This window comes from Protopterus annectens, chromosome 16.part0 (assembly GCF_019279795.1).
Source record: "Protopterus annectens isolate FY-2018-M chromosome 16.part0, PAN1.0, whole genome shotgun sequence".
Classification (NCBI taxonomy): Eukaryota; Metazoa; Chordata; order Ceratodontiformes; family Protopteridae; genus Protopterus; species Protopterus annectens.
Window position 1 is genome coordinate 397740325 of NC_056750.1, and position 12647 is coordinate 397752971.

Genomic DNA, 12647 nt, shown 5'->3' on the forward strand with positions numbered 1-12647 from the left:
GAATTGTTATGGCTAGGCTTGTATAGGCCCTAGGGCTGATAGCCTAGTACCAACCTATGAACCTAGTGCAAGATGTCTAAACCCAGGAAAAATAAGAGCAACATAAAACAGAGCAGGACTTAAGTGCAGTATGCTTCTCTTTAACACTATAAAGCACTAGTCCATGAAGCTGAGCTCATTATATCCTAAGCAAACATGCACCTAAAGCGGATAACTGACAATCAACAAGAGAACTAAAAACAAATAGCCTTTTAGTGTGGAAAAATTCTGGATAAACAATAGCCTAAGGTCCAAAATAGCAACATCTTATTTTAGATGGTGACACTAAGCATTTTGTAAATAAATTTTAATTTAAAACTGAAAAATAAAAATATGAAATAATTCCTTTAATAGCAGTATTCAGATTTTTTTCTGCATTCACTTTTATTACGCTTTATTGTAAATCAAGACATCGCCTTATAATGTTTGCAAAAATATTCTCATGAAATTTTGCAATGTAAGGCAATTATCTAATTTGATGGAATTTGTTACATTACCTATATGTACTAATTAATGATTTTTCTATAGACTTTTAAATTAGTCATAGTTTGGTCATTGCTGCAAATAAGTGACAGGGATAAAGAAAGCATCTGCTAAAAGGGATTCTTTAATTTCCATTTTGATTAACTACGGTCCACAGCAACTGAACCAAGTGTCTCTTACTACTGGTGTACGAGCAAAGTCTGCAAATTCTTCAATAATAAACTATACCTTTTTAAGAAATAATTAAAACAGAATTAACTATTAAATAATGACCAAATAAAAGTGGATTATGGTTATACTACATGGGGAAATACCAATAACACCACAAAAAGAATGAACATGCTGTCCATTTTTATCTCCTTCCTCTGCCGTTTTATATATGTACCATCAGATGGTCAAAAGATCATAATAAGTTACTTGTTTCCTAATAATCAATAGTTCAAAATAAAGATCAGTCAAGTGTCATGCTACAGTACACCATTTCGTAAATATAAACTAAATTATAGAAAGCATATAATCTATCTCTGATAACATTGAAACTGTGCAAATTACAATCCACAGCATTTATGAACCTTTATGAAGACTTGGCAAAATGAATTGAAAGCTGAGGACTAAATAAAATGACTATGGAGAAAATTTATATTACTTGGAAAATCAATGAAAAGACAATACTTATGAGGTCTTTTGGCTACTCAAACACTGACTTAGTAAACTACTAAACATCAAATAAATATCTAAGAATGTAGAAGAAATACTTCAAATACATCAGAATTGTCAATATCGTAAATATCATACAGCCAAACATATAATCCTTCTATACCTACAAATGGTTATACCCACTGTAATTAATACCAGTGATACCATCATCTTTGAACCTAAGAGTAAAATCAAATTCAATCAAATATAATCTTTACTAGACTTTATCGGTGTAAAGTATAATAAGAAACTACTAACTCTGAGAACAGAGTGGAATGCCTCCCTCAATGTCCCAAGTAAGCCTGCTCAGGGTAATATCAATGAGTTATGTAACATTATACAATTCCTCCTCTAAAACGTGCACACTGATTGGCCAGCCCAACCAGCGTGCCCGTTGTAAATCCCTCAATATACTAACGGAAAAAGGTCCGGTCGCCCGGACTTTTTCCGTTAGTATAAAACACTGTCTCGCTATGTTAAAAGAGTTTAACATAGCGATACAGGTTTTAAAAAAGCAACGCAGATCTCCGTTGCTTTTTTTAAAGCTGTCTCGCTATGTTAAACTCCTTTAACATAGCGACATTAGTAAAAGCAACGGAGATCTTGCGATCTCCGTTGCTTTTTTTTTTAAACCTGTCTCGCTATATTAAATGGGTTTAACATAGCGAGACAGCTTTAAAATAAGTAACGGAGATCTCCGTTGCTTATTTTAAAGCTGTCTCACTATGTTAAACCCATTTAACATAGCGAAACAGTAAAAAGCAATGGAGATCTTGCGTTCTCCGTTGCTTTTGCCCACAGCTCTGATGTACTGCGTAGGCATGCGCAGTACATCAGAACTGCCGCGGAATACCAGACAGCTGCGGAAGGGCAGCAAAGAGGCATTATACAATGCCATTATTTAAGAAAAGTAATTATTTATTTTCTTAAATAATGTCATTGTATAATAGCAATAACCCACTTCTGGGTGTGGGTAATGCGGGATTTAACCACGGTTGTCTTTGTTTGGTCCCTCGGGCGAATCCCGCATTACCCACACCCAGGCGTGGGTTATTGCTATATTAAATTGTGCATTCATGACCATATACCAGTAAGATACAAATATACAAGAATATTCTGCAAAATCCATTTGTTAAAATTACAAAATCAACAAGATTTACAAAAGAAAAAAGAGATACTACAAAGACCTCAAAAATTACCTTAGTCATAAAATAAGTTCATGTTAAAAAAGTGCATATAATTACTTAATATTATTTCTAAATCCTCCAAATCTAATTACTCGCCTTGGTTTCAAAGATTAAAAGACATGATAATGTACATCATAGGATCATAGGATCATAGGAAGTTACTAAGCAATTGGCCCTGAGGCCCTTACAAGCCTAGGTAAGAATTTAGCCTATATTCTGACAAGTCAGCACACAATGTCGTTGTCCAGCAGGGACACAAGTGGAATCCCAGGTGTGTATTTTCTGTTCCCTATCCAGTTATCTAGGGTGTGCTTAAAAAAGGGATAATGAGGTACTTTCATGTAATTTGCTTGATTACATCAAAAGAATGAAAAGAAATAAAGGTGTGGCTACATGTTATCAATAAACATTGGAGTGCTCAGTCAAGCGCATGACATACTAAAAGTGTTTGGAGAAAAAATGTTGTGTAATCTTTATAAGGAAAGGAATGTGTCACAGAGCTGCAGAGATGTAGGGCATTCATTTTATAACTACAAACCTAACTGCTGCCAAAAATAAAATTAATAACGCAGGTTAAATGGGACCAGGCAACATTTCTCGTGATTTTCTACATAGAAACAAGAAAAACATAATTAAGGCTGTATCAACCATATTAAACAAAAAGTGGTATTCATAGTCATTGCACAGATGCATTAAGCCTGTCTGGACTGTACACAAAATAAGCGCAGCTAAACCGCAGTTCATAGAGGCCACTTATGCTAATGCGCAATGTCCATGAATAATCATAGCTAAATGAAGGCATAATGAGATGTAAATGAGGAATGATGTAACACAGTAGTTGCTAATGAAGCATTCTCACCCATTTGCAATTCATAGTGAAATTTCATACTTTTCCAGGCTGGCCACAGATACTTTATATAAAGGGAATCTAGCCAGTCCTATGTACTTTGCAATTCATAAAAATGCTGTCACTTGCTGCAAACATTGCTATTCACAGATGTGAGTTTTTTGTGTTGGCCAAGCAAAAACTGAGTATTCCCAACAGCACTCACTGGATAAGAAATTTTGCATTTTTCTGAGTTGACCGCAGATACATTATATAAAGGGGAGTCTATCCAATCATATCTACTTTACAATTCATGAAAATGCTGTCACTTGCTGCTAACATTGCAGTTTCCACATGTGAGTTTTTTGTGTTGGATGAACAGAAACTGTTTACTCCCAGCAGTGCTCACTGGACAAGAAGGCAGAGGATAACTCACCATAAATTTGATAATCAGGAGACACTCAAAACATTCAGACTGGACAGGGATATTGTAAGGATTTTCGTCAGTACGTATGACCCCTATAGGGGTACCGGGGAATGCATGAACTTCCTATCCTTGTGGACATTACGGTACTCTATCTCATCTTACTGCATGGTAGGATGCCCAGTGGTCATCTTGTTGCTAAGTGGAAAAGATATGTTTTTTTTTTTAATTCTGTTTAAGTAGTTATACAGAGTAAAATGTATTGCTGAATACTAAACCCCATTTCCATTGCTTTATCTCCTCCTGCTGCCCCCCCTTCTCTCTGTGTCTCTCTTTGTCTTTCTGGTGATGTTATCCATGTCTCACAATACCAGTGAGAAATCCAAGTGGGGCTGCAGAAGAGAAAAAAAAATTAGAAATATTTTATACCATGCATGGGTCCCCTCAAATTATCTATGGTATGAACCCAGTTATTCTCATTAGAGGTAATATATAATTATCTAACCTGGAATGGGTAAGACCAATCTATAACCAAATGTGATAGGTTACTTTGAGCACAGAAAGGCAAACTTGGCTTAAAATGGCTCACAAGGGCAGTTATCCTAGTACTTACCTATGAACCTATGAAGACACCTATAACATATCCATGTCCCAGATCCATATTGTCATTGAGAGGGTCTCTGGCCTTCTGAATAGTTCTTTTAGGTTCCTGGATGACTATGGAGGTGCTCTTTAGTATGACCTAGTTACTACATGCAGGATGTTCATTTCATGTTGCATTCTGCACAACATGATCATGTGGCAGTCTTATGGTGAAGTGACCCATGCTGTCACTGCAGCTCCTAATTCCAGTCCCACTATGACTAATGATGACCAGCCAGAAGCAATAGTAAGCAAACCTGTGCAGCAAGCTCATGCAGTGCATATGGCTGCACATAAAAAGGGTGGTACCTACTACCTAGTCCAGAACTGTGGACTATGACATTCAAGTTAGTGTTTCCTTTCATGTGAAAATGACAGAGAGTATAACTGATGCATGCAATGATATCAGTGGGCTATGCTGTGTGCTGCATGGTGTGCTGCCACTGTTTATCTTTAAATAATATAGATTTTCTTTTATTTCAAAACAGTGGCTCATGTTATTGTTTGTAAAAGGCATGCATGAGTGCTGAATTACTCCTGCTCAGTGATGTTGTAAAGCATCATATAAGAAATACTCATATTTTAATTGTATTGCACAATACATTCTAGTGAGCAGTGTACCTAAGTATATAAGTACTGAATATCCTGAAATGGTACAACTACTAAAAAGTGTTATTTCAATATTTAACTTGAGTTCATACTTTGTAACTGAATGAAAAAATATCATACTTTTTTTTGTTTTGTTTTTTATTCTGCAATGTTTTCTCACTTTAAAGTATGTTTTGCCTGATGAGGTACTGCACATCAGATTATTTTATTGGGTCACTCACAATAATGTGTGGCCACAGAGCCAAAAAATATAATCATTTGTGTAGTGGTGAGGGTGTAGTGGCAGCAGTGTTTGTTTATATGGCAGGATACTCATTTTAATCTACAATGATGTTCACCATATTGATGACTGCTGCAGTAGCCTTAGCTATATAGATATAACAGCTGGGCAGCTTTCAAAGCTTTAGGGAACCTTCCACATACCAAAACTGTCAGTCAGTTTGAGCTGAGTTGACTAAAAAGACAGGTTTGGATGCCAAGCCCTTCAGAGCTTTCTTGCTGCTGAAGAGTATGTTCCTCTAAAGATTTCAAGGATTGACAGCTGGCTTCTGCTGTTACTTTGCTGGAAAGATAGGCTCCCTTTGGGGGAAAAAACTTCCATTTTTTTAAAACTTGTTTATTTAACTGCCCTTTTCTGTTCAGAAAAGTTATTTTAAAGATAGGAGTGTGTGTTTTAACAGACAGTAACAAGACTGCATTGCAATTTTAAAAGAACACACTCTTTGTTCCTGTTAATTTAAAACTTATTTACATTAATTGAAAAACATTTTGTCTGTGGATAAAATGTGTTTATTTTAATTCTGGAGGCTGTCAAATTGTTTTACAGTGTTTTTGTTGAGTATTTATATGAAATGAGTAACTTTTATCAGTTTTTGTTGTCTGTTTTTCCTTGGAAAGAGACACCATTATCGACTTGACCATGGAACAAACTGTCGGGTCTCATAGTCAGTTCTTCTGCCATAAAAAGGAAATGTTAACAGCCTTTGCCACCACAGCAGGCTAACAATTTTCCTCAGCCAAATATAGGTGATTCTACTATGACCATTTGTTGTATCTCAGATCATGCATCTTTTACCCAGATTCTTCTGGTGTAGCATATACAGCCACTATGGACCAGAGGTTAGCCACATCCTCTGCAGCTGTTAGGGTCCCCTCAGTAGGCAAGGGAGAGCCACTGTTGTTAGTCCTGGGAGAGGGACCAGGAAAGTCTTCCCTGTTTTGTCAAAATGTTGTGTTCATCCCTGGGAAAGCTACTGCTGCCATTAATGATACTCTTGGTCCCATTTTTACAGTTTAAAAGAAACACAAAATAAACGTGTTTACCCCTCCTCAAATTTCCTTGGAGAGGAGGTTTTAATTCAGGCTACTGATCCATCTTATAAAGTAGCTTCTGATAAAAGAAAGAGGGATGCCTCTTTTCCTGAAGAGATTCAAGATTATGTATCTGGACAGGAAGATGAAGGGACAGATACAGTGTTTGCTCCTTGGATTTCTCATTCAGACTCAGATGAGAGCTCAGTTTCTGAATCTCCCTGTGGGGGTTTCTCTTTCTCTGAAACTATTTCCAGAATTTGGCAGTGTTTTCAGTGGGACTACACTAAGGTTTTTCAGTTCCTCAGAAAATATAATAAGCTGTTACAAATTTTATTTCCAGAACATTCGCTCATTCCTCCAGTTCTGTCAGCTTTTTGAGAATGTTTGCACCCTACTGCCTGCACTTTTTCTGATAGTCAGCAAGCTGCCCCTAAAATGACAGATATGGTGTATAAAGCTCCTCAATCTTTTAAGTCTTTATACACTCTTCATAAACCTGACCCAACAGTTATAGCTTTAATTCATCCTTCTGCTGCTAAAATTTAGTTAATTCCAATCCTATTCTTTCTGATTAGGATGAGAAGATTGTCCATAACTATGGGAAAAAGTGTATGCTTCTGCAACTTTGATTTTCAGAATTTTGAACTGTCAGGCTCATATGTTAAACTTTGTTCTGACTAATTGTAAAAGTATGATGAATATTTTGTCTGCAGTTTCTTCTTATGAGAAAAAACATCTGCTTTAAAGGATCTAGTTATTTCTATTGTACAAGTCACTACTCAGTTCTTTAGTGTGTGTATAACTCAGTTGATACATTTTCCAGGGTTATGGCAGCTAGTATTGCTTTGAGGAAGTTTGCATGGCTGCATTCCCAGAAAGTCCCAGATGATGTTAAAAATGAGATTTTAAAACCCCCTTGGACAGAGATTTAATTTTTGGGCCCATTCTGCACATGTGATCAAAAATGTGATGAAAGTGGTAAGTTGATACACAGAATCGCTAAAATTTTTCAGCCCTCATTTTCCAAATTTTCTAAGGGATTCTCTTATTTCTCATCCAGTTTTAGCAAAAAACAAAATAAACACTCTCAACATATTGCAGGCAAATAGACATTTATGAAGAAATGGCAAGTGGGTTCCAAAAATAATTCTGGATCCGCATAACAAGTCAGAATAACTATTAAAGGGACCTTGCCCCACCCTGGCAGTCCCATTTCCTTTCCACAAAATCTTTATCTCCACTTTGGGCAGGAGTAATCCTTCATTCTCTATATTAAACTATTTTATTTCAGCTCTCTGTCATGACATGCTGTCCCAGGGTGTGAGAGAATCAGGTCCTCCTTCCCAAACCTCTCAAGCTCTTTGCACAAGAAATCTGGACAAAAAAAACTAGAATAATGGCTGGACAAAGGTCCAGAAATGGGGATAGATTTTAAATATTGCTCATATATTTAGAAATTTTCTGGAATATTTGTATTAGCAAGCATTTTCTGAAGGATATGAAGTCTCAAACTCAAATAACTGTCATTATTTGGTGACATTCAATCCTCAGTAACTTTTCAGAAAACCACAACTTTTATGAGGATCCAATAAAAATATGAGGTGAAAATATAGACATTCTGTGAAAATCTGGACAGTTGAGAGGTATGTTCCTTCCCAGGTGAGTAAAAGTTTTTATTCAGGATGTTTTTAGTGTGAAAGAAAGAAACCCTTGGAGACCAGATCTTGATCTTTCTTTCCTAAACCTGTTTGTGATAGTGCCCAGATTCAAAATGAAGTCACTTCACAACCTATTACCTCTTCATCCTCATTCAAGTTTCCTGGTAACACTAGATTTAAAAGTTGCTTATCATCACATCGGTACTCATCCAGACCTTAGGCATTTCTTAAGGCTGTCTGTGTCTGGATCACATTATCATACTCTTTTGACTATCCACTGCACAAAGAGTGTTCACAATTTGTCTAGTTTCAGTTATACTTCATTGCAGGACACAGGGTATCCACATTTTTCCATATTTAGATAACTTGCTTATCTTTGCAGAGTCTTTTTCAAAATGCCAGGAATTTCTGACTTGGGTAAGATATTTCTTACACAAGTTAGGATTCCAAGAGAACACTTAAAAGTCTTTTTTGATGACTCCACATAGGATTATCTTACTGTGGTGTCAGCTAGACATCTCAGTTCAAACAGCTTTTCTTCCACAGGACAAATAGATCTATATCTAGATGTGTTTCTAAGGTTTTCCACTCAGACTTCTGTCACTATGAGGGAATACCTCAGGATTTTGGGTCTCATGGCAGCTATGATTCTCATGATACCCCTAGCAAGGCTCCACATGAGAAAGATACAATGGTATCTGAAGTCTCTTTGGTCCCAGCACCAAAATCCCTATGGTCTATTAAGAAAGCTTGCCTAGTAATTAACTATGAACTTTTCCCATCCATGTGAAGCTGTGTTTGTCTATTACCCAGTTTAAGTACAACCTAGACCAGTGGATGAGGAATAGAAAATTTACACTGGGTCTCTTATGGATAGAGGTATTTTAGAAATGCTTGGTCCCCAATGTCCTATTTGGATACAATACATCATTTTTCTTTGAGAAAACTTGGCTAGGCTTAGAAAGGCCCCTGTGTCTTTAGCCTAGTAACATTCTATGAATCTAGAAATCTTTTCAAATCCCAAACGTGGTCTGCCGCAGACGTGGATAATAGCCCGAATCCACAGCACCTCTGATTATTCCAGTGCCACCATCTGCTGTGTCATAGTCATCTCCACAGATGCAGATGAGGTATTCCACATCTGCTGTTAATGGGATAATTGTTGGAGGACCCCCCCCCCCAAATACTGGTATGGGAAATATTGCTTCTGGCACATCCTACCATATCATTTGCCCTCGTCTTGAACTTACTTATTGTGCAGATTTGTAACCCACTGCATTAATGTTCAAGACAATGTGATTCCAGCCCTTTGTCCTCTGAGCTTGTTTGGACCCCCCTCTGCCAAACAGACATTTCACATATGTCCTAAAGGCTGCTATGAGGACACAATTTTCCTCATGGTTGAAGATGTCCTTCCTCTGCCTTGATATCTTTTCTTGCATCATTACTGCACATGCAAAAAGGCCACAATTATGCACAAAAACTTTTGATGTAATGATCAGTCAGATTACACAACAGTGACCATGTATGAATGCCTCCTCCTATAAAAAGTTAGGTAACACAAATCCCACGATTACATATACAGGCAAAATTCCAGTCCAGCCAAGTAAAGTTGTGCTATACTAATGTCTGCAGTATCATAAATACAAAAGTAAATAAATCACTTTTTAACAAATGCAGCCTTTTCCCAGCCCTACCATTTTTGTGTATTCATAATACAGTCATTTCTTAGTCTTTATTGTCATTCAGAAATATCTAAGTAAAGGCAAACGTATGTTCAAACAACAACACATCCTTACCATTTCAGTACTTCACAATTAAAATACATATGTATGCAAAGTCATTAAACAACACAAATGTAAATTGATTGTTGTCAGTAATCACAAATTATTTTCACTGCTGCCATACTGATTTTCTATTTGTTCTATTCCGTAAAGCCATGATAATATGTCCATCAAATCAGTAAAATAAACATTTCTTTGAGGTGGCTCACTAATTTTGTATAATTTTGAAGTGTTTCATATTAAATTACAATATTTGTATTATTTTTCTTACTTTAAAAAGTCTGCAGTTTCCCAAGTCATTTGTTGTTTAACTCATGTAATTCCAAGTCAATATGGGGGTGTTAAACTCTTTCATGTAAATTCAGGGCCATTTATGTGTTTTGTATGCAAATGAGGCCCTTTTACATTTATAAATCTCAGAATTACTTGAATGTGAACAACCACTTATGTGAGTAAATCACTCTTGGCTGCTCATGAACACAGCCTTGGCTTAACATGAATGTATTGTGTACAGCGGTGGAGATTGCAGCAATCCTCAGCAGTTCCCAGCATGCCACAGGAATGTGCAGAAAGCTTCAGATATGCTCAAAGCTGAATAGAAAAACAAAATGGAGTCATATGTAGGACAGTGTGCACAACCATGAAGTGTAATCTGTGACTATCTAACATCATCTGGAACACCTCACCTCAAACCACCCAACATTTAATAAAAATTGGTAATCACACAAATAGGAATATGTATTTCTTCAACCCCACCCCCCCACACAAATAAAAATGCTTCTCTACTGTATGAATAAATGACATTAAAGTGTAATATTTCAAAAAAGGTAGTGAAAGCATTTCCTGTCAGTTGTAAGTAAAAGAAAGAAAACTGATGATTGCATACTGTTTTTTATCCACCATTCAAATGAAATGTGGCTGTATTCCTTTAACAAAAAACACATATGTGACAAAGCATTGTTAGTTAAGCCAAACTTGCCAGTAATAACAGTACATGGTCTTATGACCCTGCTGGTTAACTGGGTTTAGTTAAGGTACTGTCACACCCCAGAGGAAGTGGTTCTAAACTTGTGAATCACAGCCCTGGCTCATACTTTCTTCATTCTGGTTCTGACACTTTTAATTATGGGGGCACCTGTGAAGGCACAATGCCGTCCTCCAAGCTCGTCAGACAAGGTGACCCTGATAATGAGCCAGAGCCACCTTCTAAGGGAATCATATCTGGGTAAGATCCAGGCATGCCCAAGAGAAAGCATATGGAAAAAGGCTGACATCTGACAGGAGATGGGTGGGTGCCTGTCATCCCTGACAGAGATGACCGGCTCCAGCAGACAGTACTGCAACAGGTTAAATGACCTACAGAAACATAAGTCTGACTAGCTGGCTGAGCGGGTTGACCAGGTAGTGTCAAGAAGGCCAGAATTCTATAGTAAGTATTATATATTTTATTGCATGTATTTATTTATTTATGTATTTATTTTTGTTAAGTTAAACATAGATTTAAAAAGCTATAACAAGGTTGCATAATTGAAGGCATTTGCTAGAAGAAATATCTGTAACACAAATATGTATCTGTAATGTTATTATAATAATGCAAAAGAAAACATAAACATATCTGTACACAGAAACAGAATTTGTATACAAATACATGGAAAGTTCATGTGATAACATAATTGTCTCAATAAATATAAATGTAACATATGTTTGAGTAAAATAATAATCTGCATATGTATGACTATAAATCACAGATATTTTATTATTTATTTATTTATTTATTTATTGTCATTTGTTAACCGGGTTGGTCCAACTGAGCCAAAGGCTCATTTTCAGTGGAGACCCAAGGAGAAAAGCTCCAATTACAATTACAGACATTCCAAAACAAAACAGTAATTAATACAAAGACTAAAAATTACAATAGTAATATTGACAAGAAACATTTACATAACATAAAATAAACAAAGACAAAATATTTATATATAAGTTTCAAAAAATCCAATACAATACCGGCAGGATAAACCTTGAGTAGGAATATTTACAAGAACCTGATTGTAGATAAACTGTAAATTGGAGTGTTAGAAGAGCAAGAAAGAAAGGTGGATAAAAAAGAGAGAGAAAAACTTAAAGTAATCAACAGCAGAATTTAGGAAGAAATCAGTTAGACATCAGGTCAGAGCTTGGCAAGGGCAGGACCAGGTCTTAAGAAGGTAGTGTTTGAGTTGTAGTTTGAAATGGAACTTATGGGGATACTTCTTATTTTAAGTGGAAGGGAGTTCCCGGTGTGAGCTACAGAGTATTTATATAGGGACTTACCAATATTTTTGACAGTTTGTTAATGTCAGGAAGATGTTTGTCAGATGTGCAAAGTTATGTTGGGGGTTATACAGAGATACAATATTTGAGATGGAGGGACAGGAAGTGGGATTATAATGAACTGAGTGTGTGATATGCAGTTGAGAAAGAAACAATTATTTAGGGAATTCAGGCCATTGTAATAATTTAAGGGCAAGGCAGTGGTGGGATTTGTAGGGGAGATTACAGGTGAATCTAGCTATTTTATTGTATGTTTGCTGTAGTTTACAGAGAAGTGAGACTGAAGGTTAGTAAAAACTGGAGCTGCATACAAAAGACAGGGTAATAGGAGAGATAGGGGCAGGGAGTGTTTGGTGGAGGATAAACGCAGTTTGTGGTTAAGGTACAGGAGACCAAGATCCTAGTGTTTTTTTTTTTTTTTTATGCAATGATGGATATGTATGTTGAATTTTAATTCATCGTCAATTATAACACCAAGTAATTTGTATGGGCTTCTGGTCTGATAGTGGTATTGTTGAGGGAGGTAATACAGAAAGTGGATTTGTGTGGTGCCAGTGTTTTAGGAAGGAAAAGTAAAAGTTTAGTTCTTTTAGGATTTAGAATTAGTTGATTATCAGTGAGCCGGGTTTCAATGGATGTAAAAGTATCTTGGGTAAGAGCAAGGAGTTCTGGGAT

General features: G+C 36.4%; 1 protein-coding gene across 3 annotated transcripts in view; it reads right to left on the reverse strand.

Annotated features, from left to right (window-relative positions):
- Window positions 1–12647, reverse strand: part of ADGRD2 (adhesion G protein-coupled receptor D2) — a 1709855-nt gene that overhangs the window by 1562763 nt on the left and 134445 nt on the right. The gene's annotated exons all lie outside the window — the stretch shown is intronic.